Below are 12,230 nucleotides of genomic sequence, written 5' to 3' on the forward strand. Positions count from 1 at the left end.
ACTCCAGCAAGATACAGTGGAAAGAACATTGGCCTATGACCTTGCAGATCTGGGTTCTTATACCTGGTCTACCAGCCACTGGCTGCCTGGGTGGTCTTAGATAAGTCACTAGCGTCTCTGTTCCAGTTTCCATATTTATAAAAATGACTATAGCAATTTTATGCCTATCTGTCTTCTCTCGGAGGTCTGTCAGAGCAAACGGGTCTGAGGGTGCTTTACAAAGTGTTCTACAAAAACCAATGATTGTGTGTCTGTTTGTCACGTGTATATGTGTGTGTGTGTGTGTGTGTGTGTGTGTGTGTGTGTCTATACCAAAATGTAGGCTGCATAGTATCACGGGAGAAGAGTCCAAATTTGTTAGGATTCTTCTGGTTGTTCCATTGTAAGTAATAAATCTCAACTCAAACTTGCTTAAAAAGGAGGGTGGGAGGGAAAGAAGGGGAGTAGGGTGGGGAGACTGAGATTGATTTATTGATCCCACAACGAAAAAGTCTGAAGATTATAGGCTTCAGGTTCTGCCAGATCTAGGGACTCAAGTGATGTCATCTGGCCCCACCCTTTCTCCTCATTCTCATTTGTCCTCTTGGATGCTTCCATTATTAGGCTTTCTACAGTGGCTCCTGGTGGGTTCACGCTCACACTAACCTTCCAACTGTCAGTCACAAAGGAAAGAGATGCTCCTTGCTTTCTTTCATTTCATTGACATATGGGCCTGGCTTGGGTCACATGCCCATAAAATTAAAAAAAAAATTTTTTTTTTTTAATTTTTATTATTTAGAGAGAGAGAGAGAGAGAGAGTGCAAATTGGGGAGGGGCAGAGAGAGAGGGAGAGAGAGAATCCCAAGCAGGTTTAGCACTGACAGCGCAAAGCCCAACATGGGGCTCGATCATGACCTGTGCCCAAGTGGGGAGTTGGATGCTCAATTGATTGAGTCACCCAGGTGCCCTGCCCATAGATTTTTAAAACACGGGTTGAGGAGATTGCCACATGTGAGAGTAACTTTGTGCCTGGTCTTCAGTAGATCATTTATTTGCTTTTTTTTTTTTTTTTAATTTTGCTTAGGCGAGTATATGAGGGATGGTGAGGGGTTCAAAGCCACGTCGTAAGGAATATGCTAAAGGGGTGGGAGAAGTTTAAAAGAGAGGGAACCATGGATACACAGAGGGACTGTTGTGATTATCTTCAGATATTTGAAGGGTGGACATAAGGAACATACTTATGTTCAGAGTAGCTAGGGAGAGCTCTGCTAGCAGCCTGTGGTGTATTTATAGATGGGGAGATTTAGAATGAATGGGGAAGCGCTTCTAACATTGGGGTTGCTGACACTGAAGTAGCCCCCCCCCCCAGGATGTTATAAGTTTCCTGTCACTTCAGATTTGGAGGTGGGTGTGGGGGCAACCACTTGTCACAAATCTGTAGAGGCGATTCAGTTCTCCTGTGAATATTTTTCCTAAAAGGTAGTGTAGCAGATGTCCCCCTACTTGTGGCCCATTGGGTTTGCCGTATCAGTGTGCTCTGGCTGACTTCCACCTTCCGGCTTCTGCCCCTCAGAGCCTGAGAGACTTTTCTGGAACTGTAGAAGGTCGCCCTGTCATCCTGTGTACGGCAGGTTTGAAGGGCTGCAAATTATTATACCCCCAGGAGCCGCCCTCCACCAGTGACTCTTAGGAGTCGGCATATAAATATCTCAGCCATCTTGCCATCTTGTAGGATAATTCCCAGGACGTGTTTTACACCTTTTCCCAGAGTTTCCCTGGGAGATTAGGCTCTAGATGTCCACAGAAATAGCGTGCTTAATGACTTATTGGCTGCCTTCCCTTCCCCATCTCACTTCCCACTCCCCTATGGCTGTCCCCGAGTCACTTCCCAAATAAACTACTCTCACTGGAATCTTCGTTTCAGGGTATGCTCCTGGGGGAACCCAAAGTAGGAGTGGTAGCTCCTAACACTATTGGTTCAGATAGTCATTTAGCAACAAACACCAGGAGTTCCTCTGGGTGGTAGGTGCCACAGGAGAAATTAAGGTGGTGAAGATGTGGCTCTCAAGCATGAGAATAGTCTGTGTGGAAGGGGGAGATGGACCGCACCTTGACCGCACCCAGAGAGGTCAGAAATGTTAGGAGATGCAGCCCCAGGAGTGGTCAGGCCATCGGCCCGTGAGTCTTTCCACATTTCCTTGGTTTCCAATAGCAAAGAATATTTTTGGAACAAGAACTCCTGGAGGCCAGTCCTCCTTGCCTTTTTTGGCCAGGGCCTGCCTGGGAGTCATACCATGCACACGATGTTCTTAGGAAAACCATTCTGTCTTTCCTTCACATGCTCTCCAGGCCAGGCAGCTGGGGAGGCAGCAGCAGTCAAGGTGGGCATATGTCCAGGCCCCCAGGCTGCTGGGCAGTGATGCCAGCCCAAGCATACTGAGGTTGCTTTTTTTTTAAGTTTATTATTATTTTCTTTCTAGTAATCTCTACACCCAATATGGCCTTCGAACTTACAACCCTGAGATCGAGAGTTGCACACTATTGCAACTGAGCCAGCCAGGAGCCCCCCTGAGATTGCTTCTTGATTTTAGAAATAAAAAAGATGAAAATCCCCCCCGTCTTCCTAACCCCTACCCACCATTTTTTTTAAAGTTTGTTCATTTGAGAGAGAGAGAGAGTGTGCGCATATCAGTGGGGGAGGGGCAGAGAGGGAGAGAGAGAGAATCTCAAGCAGGCTCCAGGCAGTCAGTGCAGAGCCTGATGTGGGGCTCCATCTCAGGAACTGTGAGATCATAACCTGAGCTGAAATCAAGAGTCAGATGTTTAACTGACCGAGCCACCCAGGTGCCCCTCCCTCCCTACCCTTTTTTTTTTTAATTTTTTTTTCAACGTTTATTTATTTTTGGGACAGAGAGAGACAGAGCATGAACGGGGGAGGGGCAGAGAGAGAGGGAGACACAGAATCGGAAACAGGCTCCAGGCTCTGAGCCATCAGCCCAGAGCCCGACGCGGGGCTCGAACTCCCGGACCGTGAGATCGTGACCTGGCTGAAGTCGGACGCTTAACCGACTGCGCCACCCAGGCGCCCCATCCTCCCTACCCTTTTAAGACTCAGTTGTAAACCTGCTTCCTCTGTTAAGTCTTTGTGGCCCAGCTTTTTCCCAGCCTGCTACCCCCTCTCTCCCCTGAGCCCCTCTGCCACTACTTATGGGACCCTATGGGACCTTCCCTCTTCTTGCTTTGAGTTACCACCACCCACCCTTTTCCTGTGTTTACAGTTCTTCTTTGTGAACAGAAGCAACGCTGTTTATTGAACACCATGTTTTATTGGTTATGGAGTGCAAAGTTTATGGGGAGTCAAAGATATGTAAATATGCAACTAAAAAACTTGAGAAACCCACATGTCCCTTGAGAAGGAAAAAGATAAGGAAGTTTTTACAATCGTACCAAGAGATACGTAGGTAGCTGTTGAAGAGAAAAAGGTACATGAGCATGTAAGGATATGGGGGGAACATGTCGGTTACAAAGGTAAACTATAGCCTCAAAAAGACATGGAAAAGCCTAAAATGTATATCGCCCAGTGACAGGAGGCAGTCTGAAAAGAAAATGTGCTGTGTGATTCCAACCTTTTGACATTCTGGAAAAGGTAAAAGTGCAAATACAGAGAGAAGATGGGCGGTTGCCAGTGGCTGAGGTGGGTGGGGGTGGGGTGGGTAGGGATGAATGGGTAGAGCACGGTGGGTCCTTAGGGAGGGTGAAACTATTCTGTATGCTATGTAATGGTGGCTTTGTGACATCATGTATCTGGCAAACCCAGAGAACCCAACAGGGAGGGCGAACCCTAATGTTAACTATGGACGCCAGTTAGTAATATATCAATAACCGCTCCTCAATTTTACCGTATGAACCACACAAGATGATAATAATAGGGGAAGCCATGGTAGGGAGGGGAAGTAAATGGGAACTCTCTGTACTATCTGCTCAATTTCCTTGCAACCTGAAACCACTCATCTATTAATGAAAAATTATAGAACAATAGGAACAGTATGATTCTATTTGAATAAACCATCATTGCACTGGTAAGCGCGACGATTTACATGTTTGAAAGCAGCAAAAGTCTAGAAAGACCGGTACACCATGAACTGTTAAAAGTACTTCTGGCAGATGATGAGTGCCAAAGAAAAGGAAAGACTGTCACTTTTTAATGAAATATTCAGATATTAGGGGCACCTAGGGGGCTCAGTCGGTTAAGTGTCCAACCTCAGCTCCGGTCATGATCTCACCTTGAGCCCCACATCGGGCTCTCTGCTGTCAGCCAGGAGCCCACTTGGAATCCTCTGTTCCCCTCTCTCTCTTCCCCTGTCCAGCTCGTGCTTGCGTGCTCTCTCTCTCTCTCTCTCTCAAAAATAAATTTAAAGAAATTTTAAAGAAATATTCAGATATTAAATGGCACGCAGAATAAAGTCATGGCCACCTGTGTAGCTCTCCGACCCCCACCAACGAACTTCTGAATCAAAACATGGGGGAAGGGATTCATATTTGCTACTCTGTGTACTTTTATATCTTACAACATCAGCACATAAGCTTATATTCCTATTGTAATTTAAAATTCCTATTGTAAAAAAAAGACAAGTCAGAGCAGTGATTGGACGACGTGCTGCGTGACAGCAAAGGTGGAAGCAATGCATTATGGCTGGAGTTGGGGAGACTCAGAGGTTGACAGACAGGTGACATTGAAGCTGGGGCGGAACCGAGGAAAAGGGAAAGGGGAATTAGCAAATGCAAAAACAAAGAGCTGGGAAGGGCCCAGCTTCTCTAAGGAGCAGAAAGTGATTCTGAAAGGTGGGGGCAGGGAGGAGGGAAAATGTCCCAAGAATTAGAATGGAGCCTGCAGTGTTTACTTCTGGTTTGATTGTGAAAGATGTTCAGTATTGCAGTGAGGAGTTTGGTCCTTACGTAATCAGCCAAAAGTATCTTGAAGCGGCATCTAAGATGGTTCAAAGACCTGCGTAGATTTGTTTTTGAAGACAGCAGCAGCAGGCAGCAGGGCCTGGATTAGAGATCACCAGACATGCTGTCAGTAGGGTGATTCCTGTGTCCTCCAGCTGCAAAGACGTTAAGAAAGCATGAGTTTTATTTTACGGTCTTTATATATTTTGTTCATTTGTGTTGGACGAGTAACTTAATTCTTGCTCCTGATGTGTTGAAACAACACAGAAATATGCCCAGCTGTCTGTGAGCGCTCCCCTTGACCTCTCCCTACCCGAGTCTTCCTGAAAGCTAGACTCTGTTAACCCTCATTATTCTGGGAAGTCACGGTACAGAGAAGACCACGGCCTTCCCATCATCCTCACAAAGGGGTATGAACTAGCTTCAGGAGGTCCCACTTAAAAGCGGCTATGTTACTTGAGCAAGGCACTAAATTCCCAAAGTCCCAGTGATGACATCCCCTTTCTTCAGAGCTTCTTGGAGATCCTTCGTATTTTCTCCTTAATGGTGTGCCATTGATTTTGTGAGTTCAGAAGTGAATGACCGCTTGGCCCTCATGAAGCCAATTGTCTTTTCCAGGAGACAGTCTGTTTTTGCCTGTAATGACGAAGGGTCACTATTTGTGAGTCTCAGTATCTGAAACAGAGAGGCGTCTTGATGGGGGGGGGGGGGGCGGGAGTGTCACAGACTGGGTCTTCTGGGAAATTCGCTGTGAGATGGAGTTACTGTGCCAGAGGCTGACAGGGGAGGGCTCCTGTGATCCACATCTGTGGAGAGGAAGGAAATGAAGCGCAGTCAGCTGGGGGGGAGGGAGAGCAGTCATGCAGGTCCAATGAGGGCCTCAGCCAACCTCACAGGGAGTTCTGAAGATGGGAGGATCCTTCAGAGTTCTGGACTGGGACAAGAGGGCAGGGCCTTTACACCCCACGCCAGTCAGCCATGGGTTTGGATGGCTGTGGGTGAGAGACGCCATGTTGGGAGAGGCAGCTCTCCTCAGCTGAGGCAATCCCCAATCCCCGGCAGGGGCTGAGCTGAGAGCATAAGACTTCCCATCCTGAAGTGTGATCTGAGGTATGCATCACAATGTCTACCCCGGAGGTGAGGCATCCAGGGGCCTTCCTGACACCCGAGGAAATCCATGGGGGCCCTAGGCTTCCAGGAGGATCTCCTCTCCTTTTCCTCTTGAGCTTCTGCAGTGGCAAAGGGCCTTGCCAAAAGCCCTCAAAAGTTCTTAATCTTTTTGACAACTACTTACTGTCTGCCGTGTCAACGCCAGCATCACAGCAATGCCTTAGCACAAAAGTGCTTACGTTCTAGAGGTGGTGGGGTGCAGACCATAAACAAAAGAACTGATTAGAAGACACAGTCTGTACTGTGGTGAGGTTTGCTGTGGTACAGGAAGGGGGATGGGAAGTGCTATAGGGTGGGGGTGGGGCAAGGATTTCCAGGCAGACCGACTAGGAAGGACAGAGGTTTGAGTCTGGCTGTTGAGAACAGTGAGCAGGCTGCCATGGCTGGAGTAGTGCAAAAGAAAAAGACAGGACTTTCAGGAGGGGCCCCAGAGGTGAGCAGAGCCATTGGGGAAGGGCCTGGAATTTCCACGAGCCTTGTGGGTCACTGTGAGAATTTGGATTTTTCCTCTGACGTGGGGAGTTGGTGGAGGGTCCTGGGCACAGGGGACATGATGTGGTTGACATTTTAACAAGATCTGTTGAGATCTGTTGAGAATAGACTGTGGGGAGCAAGAGCAGAAGCAAGGAAGGCAGTGAAGGAGGCTATCACAATGGTCCCGCTGACAGATCAAGCATGGATTGGACTGGACCAGGGCGGTAGCAGTTGTGATGGTGGGAAGTGATGGTATGATAGGAAAAGATAGCATTCAGTAGGCAGAAAGGGAGAGGCTAGGACTTGAAGGTCCCTGCTTGGCAAAAGACACTGATTTTAAAACATTTCTTCCGGGAAGGGCAGCCCTCAAGCAAACTCCCTCAGGCATAAAGTTCCTCTTGAGAATGGGACGGACAACTACCTACTCCCCCTCAGGTTTCCCTCAGGAATTTGACCGACAAAAGACCTGACTAAAAAGAAGTAGACCGTAAAATGCATGGCCCACAAGGAACAGTTTGACCATAGACCACCCCTCATACAACGGAAAGGAGCCAATCAAAAAGGAAGGATTAGACATTTACAGTTCTCAAGCCAATAAGGGTAGAACTGGAGAAGGAATGAGGGGGAAGGAAAAGGGGCCAACCTAAGCCGATAAAAGAAAGACCCTTGCCTGTTGTCGGGGGGCATTCACTTTCAAATGCCCCCTCTGTGTAAGAAGAGCTTCCATACTATTCTCACTTCATAACCTTATACTCTAAGAAACTTTTGCCCGCTGCTCATTTCACTGTGTCCAGCTTTTCATTCTTCGAAGCGGAGAGACAATGAATCCCGGGTATTAAGGTAAAAACCCCTGCAACTATGGTACCCCGAGCGCATTTCAACGATGAAGGCAGGGGCACCTGCTGGTGAGTTCCATGTGAGTCCTGAGAAACAGGAGTCAAAGATGCTCTAGCCTCAGGCAACTCGGAAGATGGCATTTTCATTAACAAAGATGAGAACCACCGGAGGAGATTTAGGGGTCGGAAGCAATCAGGAGCATATTGCAGACTTACTAAATTTCAGAAGATGTTAGCACATGTCATGTTTCCATTGGCTGGCTGCTTTTCATTAGCTCTCCAGCCTCTCAGTAGAGGGATTACTTTCCGAAGTGGGATCCGTGTCTGCCAAGCTAGACCATGCCTGGAATATGCCCTCTTCACTCCCTGGGCTTTTCCTCCAGAGCACATGGTAGTCTGCAATGATAGATGCGTGATTCTTGGATTAATTTGTACCTCCCTCACTAATTCACAAGGTCCATCCCCAGCTTTAAGATCAGTGTCCGTTGTGTTGTAACTATTACCATGAATGAATGGAAAAACTGCGTGTGGAGGAGGAAAGGTGTGTTTTACGCCTCCTCCCTGCTTCTTTTTTGTGAAAGTTGGCAGAATCCTCAACTCAGAGCAACTCTACTTCTTTTTTTTCTTTTTAATTTTTTATGTTTATTTACTTTTGAGAGTGAGAGAGCTAGAGCACAGGCAGGGGAGCGGCAAAGAGAGACGGAGACATAGAATCTGAAGCAGGCTCCAGGCTCTGAGCTGTCAGCACAGAACCGGAGGCGGGGCTCGAGCCCGTTGACCGCAAGATCATGACCTGAGCTAAGGTTGGACGTTTTACCAACCGAGCCATCCAGGCACCCCAGAGCAGCTCTATTTCTAAAGTCTCTACCACCAACCAGTCCTCTATGCCTCCCCTGAAGTTATGTCTCTAAACCCAGCCCTGGTGGCAAAGAGCATGCAATATGGAGTTCAAAATCTGGGTGACCTTGAGCAAATTTATTAACCTTTCTACGTCTTAGGAAATAATAATTAGTACCCATCTCATAGGACTATGGCTAGGATTAAGGAAAATAATTTATGAAAAATGCTTAGTGCAAAGGCTAGCAAATAGTATGTGCTTAATAAACATTAGTTGTTGTTGTTGTTGTTGTTGTTATAATTATTTTATCCATCGTACCTTGAAGAGTCATCATGGTTCACTCTGGTGCCTACAAAACGATGTTTGAACTCTACAGCAGGTAGGGGCATCTAGGTGGCTCAGTCAGTTAAGCGTCCAGCTTTTGATCTCACCTCAGGTCTTAGATCTCCGGGTCATGAGTTCAAGCCCTACATTGGGTATGAAGCCTGCTTACAAAAAAAACAGCAACAATTCTACAGCAGGCATCCACACCCACCACCTTCTATTACATCTTAATTTCATTGTCTGCACTCCCCTGCCCAACCCCACGATTTCCCACTATCCTTTGTGCTTTCCTGCAGCCCACTCCTTCTACTTGTAATGTCTTTATCTCATCCTTCTGCCTGTCAGGCTCTGACCCATCTTCGGGACCCAGCTCAAATGAGGAGCACTGTTGCATAATTATTTTTCTAGCCCCCCCCCCCCCATTGTAGAAAACAGAGCCCAAGGCAAGGATTAAAGTGCTCACACTACACTGGGGAGGCACAGATCCAAGGCAGCAGGGATGGGGAAAGTGCAGTGGGACAAGGGAGGATGTGAAGCAATATGACCTGATGCTCCACTGCGTTGAACACAGGTTGTCATGCGTGTGTGTCTGCTCTGCACATGGAACTTCTCTCACCCCGAAGTCGTCCACAGCCACAGGAGACAGAGAGGAGGGGCAAGCTTCTCTCCAGCTTCCCCTTGGTGGCAGTTGGCCCCATAGGGCCACTCCTGGATGCATCATTGTCTCCCTTCTCTCCATCCCATGTCCCGCAGCAGGATGTTTCATCCAAATCCAGAAGCAGGGACACAAGAGTGTCTGCCTGACCAGCAGCAGGTGCCAGCCAGATGGCAAACCTTTTCCACTTCAAGGGAAGTGCCTCGTTGGTCTTGGGCAGCTGCAATGGGATTGAGGAGGTGGGCGGTGCCAGACAAATGAGTAGACACAGAGGATATGAATCCTTCGCGGTGCCCAGGCGGTAAAGCTCGCGGATTCTGGAGGAGACCGCTTCCCACGATTCACAAGCTGTATGAGCTGGGCAATTCACTGAATTCCTCTCTGTGAGTTTTCTGTCTTTTCTCTTGTCGCTTGCACTTTGAAAAACTTTTAAACCTGCAGAAAATTTCAAGTGTGGCACAAAACCTCCAGTATACCCGTCATCCGCATTCACCAATTGTTAATGTTCTGCCACGTTGCTTTTGACATTCTCTCCCCCGCTCCCCCTGCCTCTCTTTCCCTCTCTCTCCACACACGCACAAACACACGCGCGTGTGCACCCACTTATTGACACACGCAATTATAACTATTTTCTGAAGGATTTGAGAGTAAGTGTGTATTATGCCCCTTTCTTCCTAAATACTTCGGGGTGACTTTCCTCTGAACAAAAATATTCTCCTGTATCATCACAAAACGCTATCAAAATCAAGAAAAGTAGCATTCATACAGTGCTATTATCTATCTAATCTACAGTCTGTATTGACATTTCACCAGTTATGCCAACGATGTCCCTTATCACACATTTTTCAGTGTCCCAGTCTGGCTAACGGGACCAATGCTAGTGCCGTCTCATGAGGTTGTAATGAGATGGAAATGAAATAGTACATGTAAGGCACTGCAGGGCAGGCCCTGGCACAGAGTAACAACTCCGTAACTGCTAGCTACTTCTAGAATGATTCCTAACTCTTCAGTGAGGTCCTTCGAGTCCCCTTCCCCTCAATTCAAAATCAGTCTCTTCCCTCTGTGTTTCCTTAGCACCGTATTTCTACATGCCTTGTAGCAGTTTCACATTAGTCTTGTTCATAAGCTTCTTAAGACCCCAGGGCTAACTCCTCTTTGCTTCTCCCTATGGCTCCAAGAGCATCTCGTACATAGGGCAGCACTGAGTTTTTTTAGATGAAAGCAGAAGGTTGCTGAAGGAGATTGGAGGGAATGCATCTCACAGTATTGTGCTAGTAGACACGTTTTTGTCTTCAAAGAACTTATGAGGGGCGCCTGGGTGGCTCAGTCGGTTAAGCATCCGACTTCAGCCCAGGTCATGATCTCACGGTTCGTGAGTTCGAGCCCCGCGTTGCGCTCTGTGCTGACAGCTCGGAGCCTGGAGCCTGCTTCGGATTCTGTGTCTCCCTCTCTCTCTCTCTGCCCCTCTCCCGCTCATACTCTGTCTCTCTCAAAAATAAATAAACATTTAAAAGACATTTAACATTTAAACATTTAAAACAACAAAGAACTTATGATTCATGAGGGTAAAGAGAAATACACAGGTGAAGAGTTAAAATGAGAACTGAACTGATCTCAAAGCAGCCTCTGGGGAAGGGCTAAAAGTGAATAGGATAGACAGATATTTGGGGAGTTTAAAGGAGGAAAAGACTCTGGAAAGGAAAAACAAATAAGTCACTTCCAGAGAGTATTCAACATGGCCTCCCCAACAAAACAGACTTTGTGGAAGCCCGATAAACCAAAGTTCTAAGGGCAAAGCTCTCAGATACACTTTCCTGAGGCTTGTGAGCCTGGGTGAACAGCTGGATTACATTTCAGCCTCCCTTGCTAAGATGACGTTCTGGACAAAAGGACCTGGGCGGAAGTGATGTTCTCCACTTGCAGGCCTGGCCCGTCAAAATCTCCCGTGTGCCCTCTCCCTTCCCTCTCCCTCTCCAGTGGCTTTAGAGACCACGTGTGGAAAACCGTGATGCACAGGTGGCCTGAGCATGAATCTCCGCACGACTAGATGAAACAGAATCCCCACCCCCTCCAGCCCACACTGCTGTGAACAGGAGGCAACTTTTCTGCACTGCACCACTGGAAGGTGAAGGCTGCTGGTTACGGCCACCATTACTTACCCTGTCTAGTGCACAGTTAAAACTGAAGGCTGGATTCAGAAGACTCATGTTTATATCTTAGCTTCATCTCTTGGTCACAGATGAGCCAGGTCAAGTCACTTCATCTGGGAACTGCTGTGAGGAGTCAATGGAAAAAGGCTTTATAAACTCTGAATGTGCTATAAACGTCGGATGTTATTAGTATTCATCCATTCCTCCTAAACTGGCCAAAATAACGGTCCAAGAATAGTATACAGGGATTAGTCATTCTTTCCAAACTAACAAAAAGAAGAACACAGACTGGGGTCTCATGATACTGGCATTAACTCAAGTGTTGGAAAAGGAGTTTGGGTCAGTCTACGGGAGGCCAGTGATTTTCTTCTGAACTGGGGCGACTTTTCTGCTTTGCTATCAAGGGGTAAAATTTTTGTGAATACTCCCTTATTTGGAGGTAACCTCAACATCGCGATCTCTCAAGAGTTCAGCTTCTGTTGAGGGAAGGCAACAAGAAGAAAAGAGAGAATTATTTCTAGGTGAACTTTAGCAGTTATTTTCCTCATAGTCAAATACATTCAAAGTATCCTTTGGGGCCTCAGGTTGACCGGTAGTTTTGTATTTCTCACAAACGCTGACGATTCTTTGCTTTATCAAGGAGGTTAGGATGATCCAGAAATCATATTCCAACATGAATTATATGTTAAAGTGAATGAAGGACAGGACCAAGAGACGTCCAAGACTGAGAGAATTACTCCCCTCCACCAGATTGCTGAATACCAGAGCAGTCCTGGGGGTGGGTAGGCAGGCTTCCCGGTGCGAGGTTTGGGGGTTGGCAAAGAATCTCAGCCTCAGTGAACAACTTCCAAGGC

At 47.2% G+C, this 12,230-nt stretch overlaps 1 long non-coding RNA gene across 2 annotated transcripts; it reads right to left on the reverse strand.

The window, feature by feature from the left end:
* Positions 1–4,551: 4,551 nt before the first annotated feature.
* Positions 4,552–11,893, reverse strand: LOC121033570 (uncharacterized). 2 transcript variants are annotated; one of them, XR_005791995.1, is made up of 3 exons: positions 11,386–11,893; positions 7,626–7,805; positions 4,552–5,735 (listed from the first exon to the last, which is right to left on the reverse strand). It is a non-coding gene; the product is annotated as an uncharacterized LOC121033570 (long non-coding RNA). The 2 variants fall into 2 exon arrangements; XR_005791996.1 differs by lacking the exon at positions 11,386–11,893 and adding an exon at positions 8,566–9,050.
* Between the last annotated feature and the right edge of the window lie 337 nt (positions 11,894–12,230).

The sequence above is a fragment of the Herpailurus yagouaroundi genome, unplaced genomic scaffold (assembly GCF_014898765.1).
Source record: "Herpailurus yagouaroundi ecotype Mexico unplaced genomic scaffold, PumYag 159, whole genome shotgun sequence".
In the NCBI taxonomy this organism is placed as follows: Eukaryota; Metazoa; Chordata; class Mammalia; order Carnivora; family Felidae; genus Herpailurus; species Herpailurus yagouaroundi.